The following is an 11,286-nucleotide window of genomic DNA, read 5'->3' on the forward strand; positions in this document are numbered from 1 at the left end:
GAGATGCCGCTGATGTTGAAAGGATTATTACTAGTCCTAGCCCCTTTAGGGCTACCCCAGATCAGGCGTATTCCTCAGAGGTTCACTTTCAACTACAGTTTGAGGTAGCCAAGTCCTAAAGACGCTTAATTGGGTCTAAAGGTCCGGACTATCTCTCCCTAAAGGAAAGGAACAACCTGAAGATATTACCATCCTCCAGATAGCACTTTTAATAAGTTTAGCTAGACTGTAACCTTCCGGATATTATGAGAGTCCGGAAAACTCCTCCAGAATTCTGCAACTCCACCAAAGAGTGTACAGAGATTGAGTTCGCAAGTTTGATACAGAAGTATTATGTGAGACAATTCTAAAAATATATAGATTTATTAAAGAACCAACATGTAATTACAGTAGGTGTTTCAATCGCATTAACAGTTCCAAATACAAAAAGCTTACAATTCTATTATCAGAGATCCTTATTCTCAAATCTTAACTTCTCTACATTTTTACAGTTCTCAGTCTTATTCAGAATATCCACCAAAATCAAATACAATACTGCTGATCCCCGAGACACGGAGTTGTAGACTTAGAGCTTGCCTATGAAGCCGAGAATCACTTTGCCCCTTTACAGCGAGACTATCATCCCATTTGAAAGTTCAATTTTTATACCCTTTTGTAGTGGTATTTCCTTTGAAGTTTTCTGCTGGTGCAAGCTAATTATCTCTAGTCATTTTTCTGTTGACCCTTGCTATTCTTAGTTAGATCAGCTGGTAGCATTAAGAATTATGTTTCTACCCTAGGTGTTCGAAGCTTATCATAAAGAATGGTGTAACCAGCAGGTGCATCTATTTGATGTCATTCTTACCAAGGTCTTCTGTTTCTGTCTTTTTACGATGTGTAAATTAAAACTCCTCAACCAGGGTGATCTATGCAATTCTTATTTACCGCAGCTGGTTGCAACACAGAATCGTGTCTCCTGTGTTTCATTTGATGTCATTTTTACGAAGGCATATGTTTCTTAATCTTGTGTGATTCTTTCCAAAGTGTAATTTAAGACACCTTGTAAGGGTGTGCCAGTGTTCTTTCCAAAGCTTCAGACTATCAGGAACCTCCAACCTCCTCTTTCAATAAGGTTATTGATTCAGTGCCAACAACTTATTTTATCTCAATAGCCTGTATGCGGTTAACAGCTTTAGATTGTTGAGGCTTCCAGATTTCCAAACCCAGTTTGTCATGTTACAAAGGCCAGAATTCTTTCATAGAATGGTGTATTTTTCTGAATATGGCTTATTCTTTCACAATGTCTGCTGATGAGCCCTGGAAGGATCCTGAAGCAAAGAAATTGAGGGCGGTGGTGACTTTGATAGCCACTGGTAAAGAGTGTCCACCTGCTCCTCTGGGCTCCAAGGTGTTGGTGCAGCATTGCACAGATGTCATCGACTACCTCTTGCGAAAGTCTCAGCCTCCTTTGGTACTGCTGCTCAATCATGTTGAGGAAGCTCATCCTCTGCCTGTAAACCCTGTGTTGGGGGTATCTCCTGCGCTGATGCCTTCTGCCCTGTGCAGCATCAGGTGGGTGAGCAGGAGGTTAGCGCTCCTGTTGTTGCTACTGCTGTTGTGCCTCATTCTGCTGCTGCCACGGCTGCTCGTCCTCTGAATCTGAGGACCAGGATGAAAGGAAGTAAATGGTTCCCATGCTGCTGATAGATATCTCAGTTGAAGAAGCGCTCGGTCAATGTGGGGAGAGGGTTTTCCCAGGAGGTCACAGTGGAGATGGATCCCAGCTTAAACACTTCCAAGATCAGTAGACTGAAAAAAGTTCTCCCAGACCTGAAAAAACAAAGTTCTGTCATTTGTAAGTGAGCCTTTTGAGAGCTCGGTTTTTATGCTGGAGCTGCAGCTGTCAAGAAGGCAGCCACTTGTGAACCTGGCACAATCAGCTAGCGTGGTTTGGGAACGGCGTGTAACACGCAGAAAATGTTGAAAAATCGAAAACCGCTGTTAAAATAGGCTTATCCAGGCAGTTAACAAGCTATTAACTGCCTTAAGGGCCTCTCCCGCCGTTTGGTGGCGGGACCGACCAGGACTCTGGGAGCCGGCATTTGGCAATGTGGCGTGGAGGCAGGTTGATGGCGGGATCGGACTCCGAGGTCAATCAAAGCGATTTTACCCTCGGACCTGCCTCCAAACCCGCCCTCTGAGCACTAGCAAAATTGCGGCCTTCTTACTCAGACACAATGGTTGGAAAATCGGGAGGAGGGCGAGCCTGAATTTCAGATATACGCTCTCGCTGGGCGAGACTCCCTACAGATGCACGGGTTTGAAAAATTCCCACTTTTTAGTAAATGATTTGGTACTGTTTAAAATTGTCTTTTCACTCATTTCTTTCTATGTTCTCAAGTCCCACTTTCCTGGATTATAATCACATTGACTATCATGTGGAAATCACTAAAGCTGATGGTGCCTAAGTTTTCTGGCGAATGTTGTCCAACAACAGAACCAGTTTCATATGTCACGTAGCTGCCACAAAGCCTTCCCCTTCGAATGGTAAATCTGTGGCACAACCCAAAACATTCACAGAAGCTGACTCTGTCATCCTGCCAGAAACAAATATGCCGCTGGATGACTTATGATTCATGGTTATACAAGCAGCAAAGTAGAACAAACACTGTTGGGGCGAGGCTGAATTCTCCCGCTCTGGATGGGTAATTCTGCCTGGTGGTTGTGGTACTGGGCGAGCAACCCAGGAGGTCATGAGTTCAAACCCTGCCATGTCAAGTTGAGCAATGGAATTCAAGAGAAACGATAATGAAACCTACCAAACTGGCTCACTAAATGTCCTTCAGGCAAGCGTAGTGATCCTCTGGAATACATTGCAGGCTTGTGCAGGGTTTCTTAGTCACCTCTTCAAAAAATTTAATCAGGTTCATTAGGCATGACCTACCCTTTACAAATCCATGCTGGCTCTCTTTGAACAGCTGTATGTTTTCAAAGTGTTCTGTCACCCTATCCTTAATTATAGACTCTAGTAATTTCCCGACAACAGATTCCTTCTATGTTCTCAAGTTCCACTTTCCTGGATTATAATCACATAGACTATTGTTGTGTCTCCTTGTGTTCTTATTACTATGGCATTACGGTGGCATAGTGGTTAGTACTGTTGCCACACAGCGCCAGGGACCCGGGTTCGAGTCCGGCCTCGGGTGACTGTGCAAACTCCACACAGACATTCTCCCCGTGTTTGCGTGGGTTTCCTCCAGGTGCTCCGGTTTCCTCCCACAGTCCAAAGATGTGCGGGTTAGGTTGATTGGCTATGATAAATTGACCCTTAGTGTTAGGGGGATTAAATACGTGGGGTTACGGGGATAGGGTGGGATATGTGTTGGTGTAGGGGTTACGGGGATCGGGTGGGATATGTGTCGGTGCAGGCTCGATGGGCCGAAATGGCCTCTATCTGCACTGTGGGGTTTCTGTGATTTCTGTGATTCTGTGATAATACAGACACTTTTAACTCACTTTAGTTTACTTTTACTCAGTTGTATTCTTGCTTTTATGATGTTGCTGCTGCAAGGTGCGGAGTGATACAAGATGTCCGACCTTGCACTGCGCTTCACAGTGTGCCACATAGCAAAATAAATACAGTAACCAAAGTAGTTCCATATAATGATGTAACAAGTTGTTCCATTTAATGATATAATAACGATGTAACATCCCTTTCTCAAAAAAACTAAAACATGAAATTTAATTTAATTAAAAAAATTATATCTAAACTATTATCAAATATAAAGAATCGTGAGTTTTCTTTTCTTATTCGCGATATCGCTCAGGTGGTTGGATGTTGTCCCTCCATCTTGTGGATTTGGTGGTGACCACTCCTCTCTGCGGTGTTTTGGTGTGTTCCGCTCTTGTTGTTGTTGCTGTGGCACTTGGAGTTGGAGTGTGCATGCTCGTGGTTGTTTGATTTGTGGCGCTTGTATCTGGCATCGTACTGCTTGTGGTAGATGGTGTTGCCAATGTTGCTGATGTTGTCTGCTGCTTAACCAGTTTAGGTGAAGGTCTGATGTGGATTCTGTTCCATCTGTATTGGTTACCAGGTTCGGTCTCTACGAAGTAGGATCTTGGAGTATCAGCTTTTCCAAGGACCTTGGCTGGATTCCAGGTTTTCAACACTTGGTCTTGCACATGCACTGATTGCCCATTCAGCAATTCTGGTAGCATCTTTGCATGTTTGTCGTAATGTTTGCTCCCTACGACTTGTGCTTCTGCCAGCTTCTGTCTGAAGTCCTCGTGGTCCTGGGGAGGATGTATTTTTGCTGGTAGGGTAGTCTTAAACTTCCTCCCATTCAGCAATTCCGCAGGTGATTTCATGTCTGCTTTCAGTGGTGTTGATCTGAATAATAGAAGGGCAAGGTCTTGGTCTTCCCCCATCTCACTGCTTTTGATGAGAGTTCTCTTGACAGTCTGGATCTGTCTTTCGATGAACCCGTGCCCCCTTGGGAAATGTGGGGATGAGGTTACTATTTTGAACCCATACTTTTCTGCCAGAGCTCTGAATTCACGCAATGTGAACTGGGTTCCATTGTCACAGATTACCTTTTCCGGGATTCCTTGTTCAGCAAACAAGCTCTTTGCAATCCTGGTGGTAGTTGTGGCTCTCAGATCTTTCATCCTTCTCACAAAAGGAAACTTAGAATAGTAATCTGTCACTATGAGATACCATTCTTGATTGCACATGAAGAGATCTTCCCCAACAGTGTGCCATGGTCTTGACAGTATTTCACTAGGTATCATCTCCTCTTTCTGTTGTGCATTTCTGGATTTCTGGCATATACCACATGCAGAAACCATCTGTTCGATATTTTTATACATGCCTATCCAGTATACAGCTGATCTGGCTCTCAGCTTGCATGTCTCCATTCCCATGTGGCCTTCATCTATTAGATGGAGAAGTTCTGTCTGCATCATCTTTGGCACGATGATCCTCAATCCAGCAAGGAGAATACCGTCTTCTATTGCGATGTCGTCTCTAATCATCCAGTGTTGACGAATTGTCGCCTGTACCTGCTGGATTCTCTCCGGCTACCCCTGTATCACTTGTTGCGTGAGTAGTTGCAATTCCTCATCTTTGCTAGTCTCATCTCTGATTTGACTGAGCTTTGTAGGGGTAACACTCACTAGGTGGTGGATTTTTACTGTTAGACCCTCCACCTCATATTTCTCATATGGTGACAATCGAGACAACGCATCTGCTAGCACCATTTCCTTTCCTGGCTTATATTTAAGCGTGAAGTCGTAGCTTTGAAGCCTTAGAAGTAGTCTTTGCAGTCTTGTAGGTGCTTTGTTCTTATTACTATACAGACACTTTTAACTCACTTTAGTTTACGACTTTTACTCAGTTGTATTCTTGCTTTTATGATGTTGCTGCCGCATAGTGCGGAGTGATACAAGATGTCCGACCTTGCACTGCGTTTCAGTGTGCCACATAGCAATATAAATACACTAACCAAAGTAGTTCCATATAACGATGTAACAAGTAGTTCCATTTAACGATGTAATAATAACAATGTAACAACTATCATGTGGAAATCACTAAAGCTGATGGTGCCTGGTGAATGTTGTCCAGTTTCATATGCCACATAGCCGTCCCCTTCGAATGGTAAATCTGTGGCACCACCCAAAACATTCACAGAAGCTGACTCTGTCATCCTGCCAGAAACAAATATGCCGCTGGATGAGAGGCTAACTGGTCTTTAATTCCCTGGTTTCCCCCTCTCACCATTCTTAAATAGCAAAGTAACATGTACAATTTCAATTGTGTAGGGATGGAGTGACTGAACTGCTGAACAGCTTATAGTGCCTCCTTCTGTAGACCTAGCTCTACAGTAATGTTGGTAACATTGTGACTCGGGACAGGTATGAGTATGGCATTACCCATCTGAGATATCTAACTGGGCAACAAACAAAAATTAGGGATAGTGATCGGACATCGTTGTCCAGCAACTGTCATGCCGGTTGTAAGTAGACACGCAGTATTCGCCTTGACCTTTTGTAGGCATGTTTTACTCAGAGTTCCATTTTTCCAAACTAACAGGGCAGCTAGAAGAGTCTTTGTCGAGAGTGAAGCCACATGCTGAACATTTGCTGTGAACACACCACATCGACGCACGTAGATACCGGGCTTCCTGTATCAACAGGCTATGTCTGGTGCCACTCATGCTCCCTCTTTTCTCGACAGGGTGCATGGATACTCCACATATTCTTTGTGGAGCTATCCTTCCAAGACTCCTATGGACTCAACCGCATACACAGGCAGTGGGACATGTGTCTCAACTTGAAGCATTAGTAACATGACTGTAAGGCGATTAAGTAGGCTTGTGGAAACAGTGGTGCAGTCTCTTTTTAGCATAAACACTGAGCCAGATTGTCTGGCTCAGCAACAATAATTAGCTGGAATGGCCCACTTGGATCGGCTGCTGCTGAGTAATAAAGGCCGGATCTCGAATTTTCTCACTATCATTCATGCCCTTTGGAATTTGATCTAACATGAAAGTTCCGTATATGCTACAGGTAATAGCCTTGGAGGCCCTTTTCACCTTGTGGTCATTAATGACTGCGTTGATTGGAGCTTGTATCTGACCATCGGTTTCCACTAGGTCTTTTACCATTAGGACCTGTCGTTCCTCATAAACAAGGTCTCCCCGTTTCTTACCCTCTTGCTTAAGAATATCCTTCAATTACCTTCTCACTCCAGGTGTAGTTCCCATTGAGCCCCTAATCCTAGCAATTCTCCCACATCACTTTTTCTACGGCTACCACTTTCCTGTATAGGTTTTCTTTGGTTACCATTCCCAGAGTTCCTTTCTAAAAATGGTTTGGTCATTACGGACAGCATCTGTTGGTAAAAAGGCTCACAGATCTCGCTACACAGACCACTGAGTAAATATATAATTGAAAGATCAATAATTACAGGAAAAATGTAATAACTCGCATCATTATACAAAAGTTTCAAAAGTCACCAGACCGTTTACGGGTCCTGGGTTTAGGGTTGGGCAGGGTGGTTCCTTTGGCTCAGCCCCATCCGTACGGGACTGCGGCTGGGTAACGATAGAGACTTTGGCCCGTAATTTCTGACAGGAGGCTTCCTGCGTGTGGAGGCCTCTGATCTGGAAAGAATCTACTGACTTACCCGAGGGCTCCTGAGGCACCTATACTTCCGCTCCTGGGCCTCTCCACAGTCCAATGCGCAGGGCCCACGTATCCCAGGGGCGCATGCAGTTCGCAAGCATCCCTGGGATCACATGGGCCAGGCCAGCCAATAGGAGAAGGGAATCTCCCTTCATATTTTTGACAGATAGACTCTTCAAAAGTATGAATGGGGATCACCCCAAAAACACATCAAAACATTATTTTTTTTTTTAAATCATGTTTTTAAAATGAGTTAAAATTACATTAAATTAAATATTTTAAACAAAAATTAAATTTTTTGAAAAATATTAAAGTTTTTTACGGAGTTAAAAATAAACTTACCTTTTTTAAAAGTATTTTTAAATTATAAATGGAAAAAAAAATTTTTTTTTTTTTTTTTTAAACTTTTTTCAACTCTTATGCTGGTAAAAGCAGGCCTTATATCTACTTTTACCAGACGTAAGATTTTTAAGTGTTTTCAGCGGGCGGAGGTTCTGCAGAAAGCGGAACTATCCACCCGCAGAGGCCCTTCTCCAGGGCAGGTGGATGGTCTGTCAAGAGGATTCTTGACATATCGGAAATGCCGGTTTTCAGCGCATGCGCTTCCCGCGCCTGAAACTGGCATTTGCGATGTCCCTACGGGTGTATACACAGCGCGTACACACCCGTAGGCATCGGAAAATACGGGCCTTTGTTTTCACCCCAACGATACGCTGCGCCATCATGGAAGGTAACTTTGCCTTCCTGTGCAAACAGAATGGGGTGTTTCCCCCCTCCTGTCTACAATAGAAAGTTGCTTTGTGGCGGGGCCAGAACTGTGACCAGATCAGACTGCTGGCCTGATAACCATCAGACCTTTTGGGGCCCTCCTGCAAATAAGGTACTCCTAGGTCTGGTAATCGAGTGGCACAACCACCATCCCCTTGTTCTATCCGCCGTCTATCCACCGTCTGCAAAGTTGTCTTTGGGTAGTGTAGCTTTTAAAAGCTCTTTATAATAATTTGTCCATGACTACACAAATCACTCTGGGTACAGGTACATCAAAACAAAAAAAATCACCATAGCAACCACAACTCCAAGGTTAAATCTTAGACTGAAACTTAATCTTTTGTTAAACAAACTTTTTGTTGTTTTTCCTCAGTTGTTACACACCAGCTTAACTTAAATAGTTCAAAGTTTTTTTTCAATTCTGGGGCACAATCTTATTCGCACATTCTTAAAGCTTCCAAAATCCAAGACAAGACAAAAGTTTTAAAAGCTTTTAACACAGTGAACAGACTTTTCAGACAAAAGGAATACTGTAACTTCTTAAAAATTTATAGTCAAGAAAACTTTCACACTTTAACACACTTTCACACAAACTGAAATTCCAGAATTATTATTATTTTTTTTTTTTTTAAAAAGGTTCCTTAACTCAGCAATCTTGTGTTTTATTTCTCTCGGCACAGACATTAATAACTTCCATGTCGGTAAAACTTTAGGTTTCTCTCTTTTTTTAAATTGGCGTCTCAGCAACTTAGGGTTTCTTGAGTTCTAGTTAGGACACTAACTAATTTCTCAATATACGCGGAGCCGTCCAGCGGGGATTTTTCCATGTCACTGTTGACATAGGCTACGGGGGCTGCTGTAGGAGGATGTGGTAAGGGAGGATATAATTCTCCCTCAGACGGAGGTAGGGAATGTGTCGGCAGTGCTATCTGCTCAGGCTTCTTTATAGCAAACACCGAGGGGGCATCTGAAATTTGCACTGCATCTCCCGGTTTAGAATCAACCCACAAACAGTTCTGATTGTAATCTATAATGGCTGTCATTCCCCGTAGGGTGTCATTGCCAAGTATTCCCATTTCGTTGATCATACACATACATAACGGATCAGTGATTTTTATGGGGAAGGCGTCAAGGGAAATACTAACTTCCTCTCCTGGACATGCTGGTTCCTGTGGTGACTCCTGTTATTACGAAGCTACTTTTGCCTATTTCAAGCTAGCGTTCAGGGTCTGGAGAATGCAGGATTGAAACAGATGACTCAGTGTCTATTACCGTAGTCTGCTGTCGGCACCCAGGCAGCAAAGCTGAGACCACCGGTCGACCATGGTCATCTCGTCTGAACCCCACTTCAGACCAGGCCGATGGGGCCGGATCCCGTCATAATGGGCTGTTGGGGCAATGGTGGGGGGTGGGAATGACGAGCTCATAGTTGGAGCCACGGGACACCCCGACATCTGGGTCGATGCAAGAGTTTGCACAATACATGACATTCTCTCCATACATGAGCCTAGGGCTTCTATTTTACGTTCCATGGGATTGGGTGAATGGGACGGACCATAACGAGAGTAATTATTATTATTCCTCCCACCTCCAGAGCCTGTCTGTCTAGAACCTCGGCAATCCTTTGCAAAGTGCCCCACCTTTCCACAGTTATAACATATCAAGGGTTGCTTACGGGGTGGCGTCCCTGGCTGGTCCTGGGGTCCCTCAACTACATGCACTGGCGTCTCTGCTGTTGGTACCTGGACCTGAGTTTTAGCGTAGGCCCATGCAGCGTTAGCGTCTCTTAAAAGGTCTGTCCATTGCGAGTTGTGGCTGACAGTGTACCCTCAAGCTGTTTGCAGTGAGGCCTGAATATTCTTTAAGTATATTTGCTTAAATGCTGCCTCATTCTTCCCATTTAAGACATTATCATTGGGGCGTGCCTGCATCATCTCATAAACAGTGTACAACGGACCCCCGAATGCAGCAGAGGTCTCACGAGGCCCTTGTTGAGACTGGTTTAATTTCTGAACTAGATCAATAATGTCCAAGCCCAGAGCTGTTTGTATAGTTGTGATTAAGTTATTCAGGGGGTTCCCCACATTAAAGGCCATTAAGGGCAGACTAGTTCGTAGGTCCGGGGTCAGGGCAGACAGTATAACATTTTTCATGTCACTGTCCTCAAAATTAGGATGGTAATTCCGGAACCGTTGCCTTAGCTCTATGGGGCATGTTCGTCGGTTAACTGATCTGAATTGCTGAACAGATGCCTGTATTTCTGCATAGTTCAAGGGCTGGAATTGCTCAATTACCCGCCCAAAGCATTCCCGGGTGAGCTGCAGCTGGTTGTGCTCCTGCTTGTGTCTGGTCACCGTCAGCAGCGTGTTCGGAGTCACCTGGGTAGAGTCAGAACATTAACTGGGGCTTTAAAGGGTGCAGGCTCGTCCACTGAGGTTTTTATCATATTGTTATTAGCATAGCCTGGGGGGTCTCTCAGGCAGGTCGATGGTGCTATACGGAACGGGAGCCTTTTGGGAAGGGTGTAGTAAGGGAGGATATAATTCTCTGCTGATCTCCTCGCATTGTTTATCATAACTCGCCGGGGGGTCTATTCCCGTGACTGCCGCTATTACAGGCCATTGTTTACCCAGCTGGTTTTCCAACTGCTGTATAGTGATATGACACTGCCTGTGGTCCGACTCCCTTTGGGGGTGCTAAAGAGCCTCTCTTAGGCATCCTCGTGAATCATTTAATTGTCTGGTAAGACGGTCATTGTCTTTTGTTAAGGAGGCTACCTGACACCTAGCCTCCTCATACGCTGTTGCTGTACTATTGCTGTCGAAACACCGACCTGGCCCTGAAGAACTTCATTCTTACTTTTTAACTCTACAGCCTCTTTTTCCCAGTTTGACTTCTGGCCCATTAACGTTTTTGTTATCTCCGTTAACGTTAGATTCTCTTCTATCAGCCGTAGCTTGTCTTTTTCTAATTTATCTAACTTGGTTTCATTATCACAGAATCACAGAAACCCCACAGTGCAGATAGAGGCCATTTTGGCCCATCGAGCCTGCACCGACACGTATCCCACCCGATCCCCGTAACCCCACGTATTTAATCCCCCTAACACTAAGTGTCAATTTATCATAGTCAATCAACCTAAACCCGCACATCTTTGGACTGTGGGAGGAAACCGGAGCACCCGGAGAAAACCCATGCAAACACGGGGAGAATGTGCAAACTCCACACAGACAGCCACCCGAGGCAGGATTTGAACTCGGGTCCATGGCGCTGTGAGGCAACAGTGTTAACCACTATGCCACCGTGCTGCCATCTCTGGAAGGTTTCTTTATCTTGCTCTACACAATACACTGC

The 11,286-nt window shown here is 44.4% G+C and overlaps 1 long non-coding RNA gene across 1 annotated transcript; it reads right to left on the reverse strand.

Moving 5' to 3' along the window:
* Window positions 1–344: 344 nt before the first annotated feature.
* LOC147124913 (uncharacterized) lies at window positions 345–10,825 on the reverse strand. The gene is made up of 2 exons (XR_015079223.1): window positions 9,608–10,825; window positions 345–1,809 (listed from the first exon to the last, which is right to left on the reverse strand). It is a non-coding gene; the product is annotated as an uncharacterized LOC147124913 (long non-coding RNA).
* Window positions 10,826–11,286: the final 461 nt, after the last annotated feature.

The sequence above is a fragment of the Somniosus microcephalus genome, chromosome 1 (genome assembly GCF_052327205.1).
Source record: "Somniosus microcephalus isolate GS21.2 chromosome 1, FLI_Smic_1.0, whole genome shotgun sequence".
Classification (NCBI taxonomy): domain Eukaryota; kingdom Metazoa; phylum Chordata; class Chondrichthyes; order Squaliformes; family Somniosidae; genus Somniosus; species Somniosus microcephalus.